Genomic DNA, 14117 nt, shown 5'->3' on the forward strand with positions numbered 1-14117 from the left:
CCCTCCCATCACCCTCCCACCCACTGCTTAAAGTTGGCTGCATACATTAATATTTAGGCATAATTTACTAATTACATCACTAGAAGTGGTAAAACCTTCACATTAAAATTAGACATAGCGCAGGGGAATATGAACTGCCTGGACTCATATTTAATACTGATTTCTATGTTTACACACTCTTTCCCCAGCACTTCGTTTAATTCTGGCTGTTCCTTTACCCATCCTCCTCTGCTTGCTCCCTCGCTTTTACACCAGCAAGCAGTGTTTAAAAATATATATATATGTGTATATACATATTTATTTATTCAGTAATTTATTTATTTTCAGTTCTCAAAAGCCAAGGAAGCAAAACCACTGTACACATGTCAGTAGAACAGGAGAGTACTTGTTCTTTAACACAAACATTGAGGGACAGAGATTTTGAAGTATGTCCCAGAAGTCACACCCACAGTCCATGGTGGAGCAAAAAGAGAACCAAGGCACCTCAGGGCTCCTACCTTTCTCGGCACGCCTTCTCTCATTTGATCATCATTAAATACTCACTTTACATCACACTCCCACCGTAGGGCTGACCGTACCAGAGGTGTCTGCAGAATAAAGGAGGGCAAAAGATCCATACCATTGAGCAGAGGACTGCCCAGCATGGGCCAGCTGTTGCCTGAAGATCAGGGACCCTGAAATCCAGACCACTCTGGCACTTTTACACATAAGTCATGGGTGGAGCCAGCAGCCCTTTCTTGAATGAGCCCTTTCTCACCCATGCCCCTCCAGGCAGAGCTGGGCAGATGAACAGGGGAGACGACCCGGCTTCTTTGAACATGTCTGCACGGGCATTTGTTCCCTGCTAATGGCTGTCCTGCAGCCAGGAAGCACAGGCACCACCCTCATCTTGCTGTTATGAAGTTGAATTCAGCTGTTCAACTTCTTAATGGCTGCTTGAGTGATATAGTGAAATCCTGTCTGCATGTCCAAGCACACACAACTCCTCTACATCTTCAGCAAGAAGAAATTACTCTTCAGTCTGCTAGCAGAGAGCTGATAAATGAGATTAACCTGTTCCAGCAATGATAAATTAGTCCTCCAACGGACAATGATGGATTGGTTCTCCAGCTATTGCACAACACTCAAGAGAAGGCACTAGCATTTAGATATGCCCAGACTTCTGCGATGAAGAGCCATGTTCCCATGCCCTGGCTCAGGAAAGCTGCAGTACTCCTTTGCACTGTGGCTGAAACAGGACTTGAGAGCATCTCCACTACCACCATTGACATAGCTCATAAACCAGCAGGTAGAGCAGTTCTCCAGCAGATTAAAAAGGCATGGCTTAATCCGCTCTGGCAGGGAGGGTGCTGAATGCCTCTGCCTTGGCTGAGCTTTAAATAATTGTATAAAACCTGGGACAGCCATGGCCTGGCTGAGAGAGTGTTAGAAGAAATGGAGAGTCATTCCTGCCTTTCAATGGAGTCTGTTCTGTTAGGAGCACTCTGACATCCCTGCTACCCTGAATCTCTCAGGTGGACTATCAGGAACAGCATAATTTTAAGTTGCAATTGTACATGGGTGTCCACCAGGCCCTGAGTTGCCTATGTCATTCACAACGGCATGTTTTCATGCAGTGCTCGAAGGCAATGGCCAGGTGCCTGGAGATGTTTGGAGAACTCTAGAGTTTATAAGTCTGCCTCGGGAAGCAGCTACAGAACTTTTCATGGTCATGAATTTCTTCCAGATTCTGTCAAGAAGAAAAGATACATTAGTCAGTCAAGTTAATAATCTTAATGCATTACAGTTCATCATGTAAGCCATAGCAAATGACAGCATGCATGGCTGTGAAGCAAAAGCACATATAGCAATAGAGTTAGCTCCAGCTACTGTAAAGTTTGTGGCCTTTATCTCTGCCGAATTGCCTATATGGGCTTTTGACAAATAAAACTGGGTCACTGTGCATCACTAGAACATGAAAATCAAATCCTCAGTGTGCACACTTGTTGGAAGTAAAACTGATGTGCGTAAATTATACTTTCTCCCAAATGCCACCCTTCTGTTTCCTTGTGTCTGCCCCATTCTGTGATGTCAGGAAGGTCTATATACCAGAGAAAGGAAAGATTAACTTCTTCTTAACTACTCCATTATGGCTCTTACATGAATTAAAACATATCAGCTGATTTAATGTATGCATCTACGTAGCTGGTTGCCTTTCTAATATTACCACGCATTAATCATCAGAGAAACATTTTTAAACAAGTTATCAGTGAGCGACTGGAGAACTGAAGTGGTGTGATCATCTACATTTGTAAGACTGCACTATTTGTTCATAAGAAAAACACGTACCAAGTAACCTTTGAGAAATAGATCAACCTTTGCCCTGAAGTACTATTACCATCGCCAGGTGCCAGTAGAAAGCTCCCAGGCCCTGTAGGCTGCAACACTGTTCCTGCAGGTTTTGGTAGTGAATTCAATGGTGCAGCAAAAGTGACAGTCCAGAGTCTCTGCTTTTGTTTAAAAAGAAATGGTTGCAGTCTCTTTGTTTTTTCATGCTTGAAATTGTGCAGGGAGCGAAACTAGTGTGACAATACCTGCTTCAGCCTGGAACAATAGCTATGAACGGTCCCTTTTCTCAAACTCCACATATTCCACTGAAATGGACGATATCGTTTTGATTTCTTTGTGCTCAGGTTGTGAGTTCTCTTCCTGTGCGGAAACTGAATAGGTAAGGCAAACTCTTGGACGGAGGGAAGGATGATCTTTCCCGGGAGCAGCCGACCATCAGAAATGAAAGAGCTTGAAGTTTAGAGGGCAGGGGGGCAAGAGGCACAGCAGAGAGCTGGAAGCCTGCAGCTCCAAGAGAGACTGAGTGAACACTCATAGGACCAAGGAGCAGAGAGTAAAGCTAAGAAGTGGCAAGAAAACCCTTCCTAGGGAAAAACTGGCTGTGCAGAGTTCACTGCAAGTCAGAAAGCCCCAGAATTATGTGAAGCCAAGCCTGGGAACAGGGAACTGCCTGCACGAAAGGTAAAGATTTACACACAAACTTATCTCTATTCTGTCTTTCTTCTTTAGATCCTTGGAGTTTTCTTTATTTATAAATTAAGTATTACAGATTTTATTCTGAAGAAGCTTAGGTTTGGGATGTAAATATGCATTCTGGCTTTTTTGAAGAGCTCCCTATAACAGAAGATCTTGGCAGAATGACCGCAGAGCTCTGCCACATTCAAGACCTTATCATATCTGCACAGATTTTAATCTTTGGCCAAACGGGCTGAAAAATTCCTAAGACCAAGTGTCCGGTGTTCAAATATCTGTATCATTGTCATATTAGAGGCTTTTTGGAGCTATGCTAGAAGGTCACAACATTAAATTACACATTTGAACAGGCAGCTGGGAAGCACCCTAAATCAAAGGAGAACATTTACTGAGCATGGGTACCAGTATGGTATGTGGACCTGGTAGAAAACGTCCTCCTTCACCAGGTTGCCTCTGGAAGGCTGAAAAAGAGTGTGGAAACCATAAGCAGACTGAAAACTTCCTGCCACTTGCCTGGGACATTGAAATAGGTTTGACAATTTTGATTGGCTGCAGAAAAATTCATTAGGAACTCTCCAGTCCTCTGAAACCTCTGGGGCCAAATCACTGACTGCCAGTGAAAAAAAGAAAGCCGTCGCGGTAGGAGTGAGCCCACGAGGAAACTGAGCAGAAAGGTTTGCAGTGAGCTCCCCCGACAAATGCCTGTGTTCTGGGAGGGGAGAAAGGGGTTTGTAGCTCAATTAAATGTGAATGGCTTCACACAGAAACATTTGGCTTCCAATACTTTTTTTTTTTCTTTAACCCTTGGGATAAAAGTGAATCTCAGTATGATCTAACAGAGGCCAGCAGTTCACCAGATCAGCAGGAGCCAAGAAATAGCTGATTCAGAAAGTACTCCTAGAAATCACAGGAGCCTTGGTGGAGGTCCTCACAGCAAGCTGCAAGGGCCTGTGGAAGCAGCCAGACAGCTCTGTGGGAGCACTTGAGCAGGACGGAGAGTGCTGGGCTTGCAGTCCTCACACCATGCTCCCCTCTGCCCCCAGACGCGGTTTTAGCCTTCTCTCACATCTTTGGATTTGTATCTGAGGTGCAGTGAGACAGTGACTTTCCCCTGTCTACTATGGGTTTTGCATTGAATATAATTGAATAGGCTGCCCGTATCCCATGCCTATATCAGCACCTAGACTTGCCTGCACCCCTGCTGCAGATATAACACTGCAGATATGCTGTGGGTTTGAACTCTTGTTGGTGTAGGTCCAACCTAAATTGAAAGCAGAGAAGGGAATTTGTTGGCCTACCTATACCTGTTGCAAAAAGACATCTGGTGTGCTCTGGCATCCCTGGAAAGGCTGGTGAAACACCTGTGGAGACATCCCTTTCAGGCACTGAAAAAAAAAAAAAAAAAAAAACAGCAAGGAGGTTTTCAAGACAAGTTTTTTTAGTATTATTATCATTCTACCAATTTTTCTGAGTTCTGCTGAATTTCAATCTATCTCATATATTAACAAAATCTCTATTCTCCTCCATCCCTTTAACATTTTAAGCTAACTGTCATTCTCCTGTCTCCCTAATGTTTTGCGTTCCTTTGATACCAAATGTACACATTAAAAAGGCCAGGAGAATTTCTCCCACTGACTTCAGTGGGAATTGGATCTGCTTTTGGGCAATATTTACTCACCATGACAGTCACTAGCTTAAAACATCTTCGTAACCTGCCCTTCTTTACTGTAACTGCATCTTCGGTAAACTGAAGCAATTAGTATTGAAGACAATCAATACTGCAGCCAATACAGTTCTTTCAGGTACTATAATAGGTACTGTGCTGGTAGCACGGAGTTTATTGATACTGTAATACATCATCCAAAACCTAGGATAGTCTTTGAGACTATAGCCTTTGCCCTATAAAAACAGGCAATCCTCTCCTGAAAAGATACATCTACCCTATAGTCCCTCCAGTTCATAAACACAGCTTGAAAAGAATGCAAATGTTAAATGTAGAATTAAGTTCCCCCCAGCGAGTTTAGGACCTAACCTTAGTGGAAACTACACCAATGTTCTCAACATACAGGACAGTATTTATGATCTGAAGAAAAAACTAAATAGATTTCATCAGCACACCTGAAATAAGAGAGTTTACATTACTGCATGGTGCTTCCTGAAAGCAATCACTGTTAGTTGTCATCAGACCCTGCAGTATGGTTTTCCCAAGAAACAGAAGTCTTTTTATCGCAAAGTTTTGAGGAGATGGTGAGAGCAGAAAACTTGAAAGAAACACCCCTGGTACCAGAATGCACTTTGGTTCCGCTTCAATGCCAGCTTTAGCAAAAACATGGGATAAAAATACAGTCAGATGTAATTATTCAACCAAACATTTTCTCTGCCTCAAATTTCAGACTCATGGAGAGAGTTTTCTATCATAAGGCAAGTCAAGGTCCCTGATGAAAACTCCTCCGGTACATTCTTCATGGTAGCTTTTGAAATGACCTCTGGGTATTTGGTTCTGGGAAATTTCAAAAAATATTGAAAAGTGATGAATTGAAAAGCACCTGAAACACCATCAGACTTCCTTTGGATTTTACATTTAATTGAATTTCATCCTGTATTGTCCCAAAGTGTCACTGAAAATGATGTGTCTTTTATAGTTTCTGTGAAGTGTTATCTTCCTAGAACAACAGAAAGTGTAAAAAGCCACTGAGATGGGCTATATGTAGACACATTATTAAAAGCTCGCTGTGCGATCTGATCTATGCGCATTTCTACAAGCAGATGGGAGCACGGGTCTCACAGCCCATCCCAACACTGAACCTACTGCCAGTCACAGCAGTTTAAATTGATGATGGAAATTTCAACATGAAGGCAATACTCACAGAGAAACATGACATTTGAGTCCTCTATGTGAAGAGAATGAATACACGGCAGTATCCTTCTGGGGAGTTACATGTCATGGTAAATCTTTTTTCTGAAGAGAGTGCAAGGATGACCAGTGAGGAAGAGGTGGCTTTTCTACTCTGCATCTTTTTTCCTTTCTCACATATCCTGTGCAATGTCAATAGCTGCACTACAGTAACAGAGCAAATGAATCCTTTCCTATTGTGAGGCTTTGGGGATGATTTTATTCAAAAGCTTTATAAGTGAGAACTGTTAGTCCTTCTTCCGTAGCTTCTGTACATAATAGGCAGTGGCCAGGATAAGAAAATTATTTCCTTTCCAAGGACAATAGCATGATTTACCAACCACCTGTAACAAAGTAGTAATTGCAGCTTTTTATGCCTTTTCTGCTCAAAGCACTCCATCTCAAAGCGCTTTAGAAAGACCAATGAATTTTGCCTCTCTGCAGAGTGCAATGGCGCATGGCAGCAAGCAATGATTGCTTTTCCCAGGGCAGGGTGACCAGGCTGGGAGGAGCTCTTGGCAGGTCTGACTCCACTCTGCTCTGGGCTTCCTAACCCACACCTTCTGCCATGGAAACTGCATAGATGTTCCACTCATGGAAAAAGTAGGGTGAAATAGGATCACATGGTAAAATTTGCTCAGCTGTCAATGACTTTTGGCCGGAGCTGAACAAGCTCCATATTGGATATACTGATTTGCTCCTTTTTTCCATGTCCTCATTCCCCGTTTCCCCTATAAGTGAATACTAGTTCATATCTAGACTCCACTCTGGAGCATGCTAAATATTTTGCTTAGAAGACAAGTTCAGGTGCCTATTAGAGGGATGTGCCTACAGGGTCCAGTGTTGTACATGGCATGGACCTAAACTGTGCCCCGTCTCATATTTCCAGAAAATCCCAGGATGTCTGTACTCTGCCATGGCCCTGCTACCCTCCAGTGCATACACACTGTATGTACACCCCATAGCCCACAGTGATGTAGGGAAATAGCTATGGAGCCTCCTCAGCAATGGTGAGTGGTACCCCCTTGCCAGTGTACATCCAAATGAAGGAAATTTAGCCCTGGGACAACATTCGTAATAGTTGTCAAGGATCAGGTTTCAGCTTTAGCCTCTGAGGTGGACTCTAGAGAGGAACCACCTTCATACTGCTAGGCCACTTCCCACACATTTCCAGCTTACCTCACCTGAAGGCATTCAAGCGATCAGTCAGATAAAAAGCTACTTCTCCGAAGCCACACAGTCTCACGCTGGAGAGCTTGTCACTGTGGATAACCACGAGGATAGTCATTCAGAGAAGAAGAGGGCACAGGCTGGGTCTTAGGGATGTGAGCAGGACTCACTGCTGACTAGTGCAGTGAGTATTCTCTGCAAACAGGAATTATGCATCGGCTGCATATGAATGAAACCACAGCCACCTCCCAGGCAGAGCTGCTGCCAAAGTGTCATTTCCCAAATGGACCCGTGAGCTCCAGAAGTGCAAAGCAGCACTGATTGTTTTGGGGAACAACAAAAGCTGGCAGGATTGTTGTGTCCTGCTGCCAGTAGTGGTTGCAATACTCTCCTAACACTGGCCACAGCACCTCTGCTACCCCTGCCATCACGCAGGTGATTGGCAGATTAGGGGTTTTTCCACCCTGAGCTGCGCATAGCAAGCCCCAGCTCTCATGCTCAGACCTAGCACTATGCAAATGGATGCACAGTGCTTATTTAGGCATCAGTGACCCAGAGGCTGGCAGGGAGTCCCTACTCCCTGTCAGATCTCCTGCTCTTTGAAGGCACATGTTGGACCTCTTAGGACAGCAAAAGTGTGAATAGTGGTGGGATCTGTCTGGAGAGGAGCAGACACTGCACAGGGACAAATTGCCTTTGCACACTCACAGACTGAGCAGGTGGTAGGAGAGGGAAGACTCAGACAATGAGTCTTGGGTGGGAAGAAGGGGCCCTGCAGTGCTGCCAAAGCAAGCTCACAGTTCCAGTTTGGGAAGAGCATCACTCCAAAGGTGTCCAGCATGCACAAGCATAGGCATAATGGTTAGGAAGTGTGAAACTCTTCAATTGGGACATACACACACCCTGTGGCTGTGACTGTGTGCTGTGACTGGCCAGCAGCAAACCAAGGTATTGCTTTGTTACTGGATGGAGAACAGAGCCACCCTCTGCTCTTCCCTACCAGTCGCGTGGGCAACTGTAGCCCCCCATGAGTGTAGGATGGAGCAGTGGATGGGGAAGGACTGAGATGCCACAGAAATTGTATGCTCACTTCATGGCTTTATCTCCCACTGATGTCACCTCCTGGATGCCAAAGGCTGGCATAGTACAAGAGCTTGCAGGCACCCCCTTGCACAGTCCTTCCTGTGGCTCCACACCAAGACACTCCTAACAGCCCTCAAGGCCTTAACTGAGACACGTGATTTTCTCCAGGGGGTAGGAAGCAGTGAAATGCTGGTGTAGCCTAAGACTTCCTCTCTGATTCGTCAGCTACCTCAGTGGCCAAGAAGACTAAGACAAAGTCCTAGTTCCATCTGGGGGAGATCATGGACAAATAGACACGCTGTGGTGGCCTCCAGCCTTCACCATCCCCCTCCAAATTTTATGCAGGTCATCATTAAATGGAACATATATAATGATGTGACCATGCAGGCTGGCTCCTCTGTTTTGTGTCCAAGTAGGCAGCCTTCAATTTCTTGGATCATTTCTGCATGGCCCACCAGATTTCTGTGAAGGCTGTGAGAAATGTCTCTGTGCCTCTGGAGGAAAGCATAATGCTGTGAGGACAAAGATCGGGCACTGACTGTGCCCATCCTGCTAACTAACAGGAAGGCAAGGAGGAAGCATAGGACAAAATGGTCATCTATTTCAGTGTCCTCCAAATACATTTCCTTCAGAGCAATTTATCAAAAATTAAGTGGTAAGATGAAAATTGCTTGAGAGAGATAGAAACACAGGCAAGAAATAAAAGATGAGTTTCACAAAGAACCGAGGGAGCCTGCCCAAGGACTTGCACTGTTCAACGTATTCCTAAAAGGTTTGGAAGAGTGGAACACTGAGGTGGCACACTTCGCTGATGACAGAAAATCAGGCAAGGAACTGAGAAAGTGCCTGCGGAGGTCAGTCACCGCACTGAGTGGCAGGGTACTGACTCGCTGCATATGGAATTCAGTATCCATAAATGCAGAGTGGTGCTTACAGGGGGAAACTGGCAGTAACAGTATATATTCAAGGATGGGCTACTTATCACTACTACTTATCACTTCTCAGGAGTTTGGAGCTACTGTGGAGAGTATGATGAAAGTGTTAACTAATGCTCAGTGGTGGGCAGAAAGCCAAGTTGAATATGAGGCATTAAGAAAGGCACAGGGAAAAAACCCAAAATCATTACTGTAGCACTGTGCAGCTGCCTGCTGCGCCCACATCTGGAACATCAGACAGGTATAGCACAACAAGGGAAGACAAAGAGAAGGGGGAACCAGGGTGATCAAAGGCTGGGACCATTTCCAGAGGAAGAAACACTAAATAGATCAGAACTCTCTGGCCTGATGAAGAGAGAACTCCCCAGGTGCTGAGAACAGCAGGGAAAGGGTGAGTAATGGAGAATGCACATTTCCTGTTTGCTCAGAAATAGGGACTACATAATTCAGTTCTCAAGCAACGAGATTAAACCAAAGCAAAAGGCATTCTGTTGACGCAGTGCATCAGTCAGTCACTGCCCTCATTGCCACAGCGGAAGTGGGTTTGAAACGCAATTGGACATATTCACGGAAGGATCACCAAGTGCTGCTTAGCACAGATGTTTCACTGCTCACCCGGGAGTTCCCACAACTTCATTTAATGAAGGCTGGAAAGAGGCATCAGGCATATAGCCTCACACATAATTTGTTTCATACTGCATCCCCAAACAAATACTGCATGATCCCTGTTTGTTACTGCTGAAAGTGCAGTCTGAGGTTCAGTCTGGAAAGACAAGAGTTTTCTAGATGAGGCAGGAGGGACAAAGGAATAAGTGCAGATGGCATATAATGAAAAAATCAGAGAGGAGAGACCATAGGCTGGTGGGAAGGAGGACTGAACTAAGCTCCCTGCCTTTTTCTGAGGGTGCTCACCATATTGGGCTGGAAAGAGGCTCCACAGTCACCCCTCCTCACTGTGCTGTGTGTAGCCCAGGCATCCCTAAGGGTTGAGGATTTCAGAAATATGGTAAATGAAGGGGGAAAGTGCAGCTGGGGACTCCAGAGGAGCAGGCAGAAAGGCTGGAGAATCACTGCAGACAGAGCACGTATTGGGGCCCTATGCAGCATGCCGAGGGCAGTGCTGTCCCTGCTTCTCTGTTGGTGAGAGGTGGGCACTGGGGGCAGCTGCGGGGAGGCAGGAAGAAGAACAGCGGAGGTGGCAGAGAGGAGCAGCAGAGCATTCTCACCTCGCCAGACATCCCCTTCTCCTGCATCACACAGGTGTCCACCTTCTTGTGGTAGGTGATAGAAGAGTCTGCGAGTTCAAGAATAGGTGCTGCAGCATGAAAACAACTGCAGCCCAAGTCCCTGGTAGGCCAAAGGGAGACAGGAAACTTCACAGCAAAAAGCTACAGAAGCAGTGGCGGAACAACAGCAATGATTTCTTCTTCCTCCTCTTGCCAACAGTAGAGTTGCTGTATCCCCAGAGTACCAGAGTACTGCATAATAGGCAGAGATGCTGCTTCCCACACTCCCTGCCACCAGCAGAAAAATGATGAGGTCCTGATCTAAGCAGCTGCAGCCATCACATCTTGTATTAGAGCAGAATGCCCTGTTCAAGGCACTCACAGATATCCTCTACCCCTTTCTAAACACTGGCCCAGCCCTCCCCTACCCTTACATGTCCCATTGGAGTCACACTGGGCCAGGTCAAGGTGACCTGACCACCTTGCATGACATCTCACTTCTATCTGCCCTTGGTACCAGCTGCTGTGCACTGAGGAGAGCAAGAGTTGAAGCTCTTGATATGAAGCAAAAAATCCGAATCAGGGAAAGGCTAGAGTCCAGTGAAAGGAAACTGGAGGAACTGCCAGTGATACAGAGAGGATGTTAAGATCTGGAGCCAGCTCTGCACCTATAAGCCCAGATGTGAGAAGACATAAGAGGGCAATGTCTATCTGCAGGAGGTCAAAGCAGAGCCTGAGGAAAACGCGCTTTCCTGTAGCTCCCCCGAATGGAGTAGGAAATATCACAGAATCACAGAATGGTTGAGATTGGAAGGGACCTGTGGAGATCATCTAGTCCAACCCCTCTGCTCAACCCCCCCGGTCATCTAGAGCATGTTGCCCAGGACCGTGTCCAAATGGCTTTTGAATAGCTCCACAACCTCTCTGGGCAACCTGTCCCAGTGCTCCTCACGTTCATATGGAACGTCCTGTGTCTCAATTTGTGTCCGTTGCCTCTCGTCCTATTGCTGGGCACCAGTGAAAAGAGTCTGGCCCGAGGCTCTTGACACCCTCCCTTCAGATACTTATACACATTGATCAGATTCCCCCCTCAGTCTTCTCTTCTTCAGGCTGAACAGGCCCAGCTCTCAGCCTTTCCTCATAGGAGAGACGCTCCAGTCCCTTCATCCTCTCAGTGGCCTTCACTGGACTCGCTCCAGGAGCTCCAAGTCTCTTTTGTACTGGGGAGCCCAGAACTGGACACAGCTCTCCAGGTGTGGCCTCCCCAGGGCTGAGGAGAGAGGGACGATCACCTCCCTCAACCTCTTCCTAATGCAACCCAGGAGACCATCAGCCTTGGCCACAAGGGCACACTGCTGGCTCACAGTCAACTTGTTGTCCACCAGGACTCCAAGGTTCTTCTCTGCAGAGATGCTTTCCAGCAGGTAGGCCCCAAACCTACCCTGGTGCATGGGGTTATTCCTGCCTTCATGCAGGACTCGGTACTTGCCTTTGTTGAACTTCAGGAGGTTCCTCTCCGCCCAACTCTCCAGCCTGTCAAGGTCCCTCTGAATGGCAGCACAGTCCTCTGGGGTATCAGCTACTCTGCCCAGTTTTGTATCATCGGCAAGCTTGCTGAGGGTGTACTCTGTCGCTTCCTCCAGGCCACTGATGAATAAGTTGAACAATACTAGAGCCAGTATTGACCCCGGGGGGAACACCACTAGCTACAGGCCTCCAACTAGACTTTGTGCCACCAATCGCAACCCTGCAAGCTCTGCCATCCAGCCAGTTCACAACTCACCTCCCTGTCCAGTCATCTAGCCTGCACTTCCTGAGCTTTCCTATGAGGACGTGATGGGAGACAGTTTTTGGAAGTCTTGCTGAAGTTAAGGGAGACAACAACCACTGTTTTCCCCTCATCTGTCCAGTCAGTCATTCCATCATCGAAGGCTATCAGATTGGTCAAGCATGGTTTCCCTTTGGTGAATCCATGCTGACTACTCCTGATCACCTTCTAGTCCTTCATGGGCTTGGAGATGGCATCCAGCATGAGCTGCTCCATCACCTTTCCAGGGATCGAGGTGAGGAGGCTGAGCAGTAGTTCCCTGGGTCCTCCTTCTTGCCCTTTTGGAAGATTGGAGTGACAGTAGCTTTCTTCTCACCTTCAGGCACCTCTCCTCATCATCATGATCTTTTCAAGATGATCAAGAGTGACCTAGCAATGATGTCTGCCAGCTCCCCCCACGCTCACGGGTGCATGCCATCAGGGCCCATAGGCTTGTTCATGTCCAGGTTGCTGAAACACTCTCTGACCCGATCTCCTCCACCATGGGGAAGCCTTCCTTCCTTCCTGCTCTGCAGGGCCTGGGATTCCTGAGGGCCAGTATCAGCAGTAAAGATTGAAGCAAAGGAGACATTCAGTATCTCTGCCTTCTCTGCAGCCTTCGTCACTGGGGCCCCTGCTCCATTCAGCAGTGGGCCCACATTTCCCTAGTCTTCCTTTTGTTGCTGATGTATTTAAAGAAGCCTTTCTTGACATCTCTTGCCACATTAAACTGCAAATGGGCCTTGGCCTTCCTAGTCCCATCCCTGCATCCTTGGGTGACGTCCCTATATTCCTCCCACGTGGCCTGTCCTTGCTTCCACTTCCACTTGCTTCTGTTTGAGTTTTTCTAGGAGCTCCTTGTTCATCCATTCAGCTCTCCTGTCTCCTTTACTCGACTTCTTGCTCATTGGGATGCACCATTCTTGAGCTTGGAGGAGGTGAGCCTTGAGTATTAACCAGCTTTCTAGGACCCTTCTTCCTTCTAGGGCCTATAGGATTCTTCCAAGCAGTTCCCAAAACAGGCCAAAGTTTGCTCTCCTGAAGGTTAGGGTTGTGATCCTACTCCTCGCAGCAACCTGAACTCCACCATCTCATGACCACTGCAGCCAAGCCTGCCTCCAGCCTTCACAGCTCAAACCAGTCCTTCCTTGTTTGTTACTACAAGGTCGAGCAGCACACCTCTCCTCACTGGCTCCTCCATCACCTGTGTTAGAAAGTTATCAGCGATGCTCTCCAGGAAATCTCCTTGATTGTTTATGCCTTGCTGTGGTGTTCCTCCAGCAGATGTTAGGATGCTTCAAGTCCCCCATGAGAACCAGGGCCTGCGATCGTGAGGCTACTTCCAGCTGTCTGTTGCAGGCCTCCTCTACTTCTTCATCCTGATCAGGCAGCCTGTAGCAAACACCCACAACAGTGTTACCCATCTTAATCTGCCCTTTAATTCTTACCCATAAGCTCTCAGCCAGCCCATCGTCCACCCCTAGGCATAGCTCCATACATTCCAGGTGCTCTCTCACACAAACGGCGACTCCCCCTCCTCGCCTTCCTGGCCTGTCCTTCCTAAAGAGCCTGGAGCCATTCATGGCAGCATTCCAGTCATGTGAGCTATCCCGCTCCGTAATCTCAGTGAGATCATAGCCCTGCAACTGCACACTCTCATGCCTCCTGTTTATTCCCCATGTGACATGCATTTGTGCACTGGCACCTCAAAGAGGTATCTGGGCATGCTGATTTCCCAGGCAGGGTGTGAGAGGTTTCCCCATAGTCTTGTCTTGTAGGTACTTCCTTGGCTGCGTGCGATTGCTTGAGGTATCCCCCCTTGAGCCCCATTTTGCTGACTGCCTGGTCTCTAAAACTCTCCCTTTCCCCCCTCTTTCCTAATTTAAGCCCTCCTGGGCAGGTTGGCCAGCCTGTTGGCAAAGATGCGTGTATCCCACCTAGTGAGGTGGATTCCCCAAGCAGTTGTTGATCTTCCATGGTCA

The 14117-nt window shown here is 47.0% G+C and overlaps 1 long non-coding RNA gene across 1 annotated transcript; it reads right to left on the bottom strand.

Moving 5' to 3' along the window:
* Positions 1 to 342: 342 nt before the first annotated feature.
* On the bottom strand, positions 343 to 13493 carry LOC138061383 (uncharacterized). Its single transcript, XR_011135097.1, has 3 exons — positions 12473 to 13493; positions 4320 to 4406; positions 343 to 1729 (listed from the first exon to the last, which is right to left on the bottom strand). It is a non-coding gene; the product is annotated as an uncharacterized lncRNA (long non-coding RNA).
* Positions 13494 to 14117: the final 624 nt, after the last annotated feature.

The sequence above is a fragment of the Struthio camelus genome, chromosome 17, assembly GCF_040807025.1.
Source record: "Struthio camelus isolate bStrCam1 chromosome 17, bStrCam1.hap1, whole genome shotgun sequence".
NCBI lineage: Eukaryota > Metazoa > Chordata > Aves > Struthioniformes > Struthionidae > Struthio > Struthio camelus.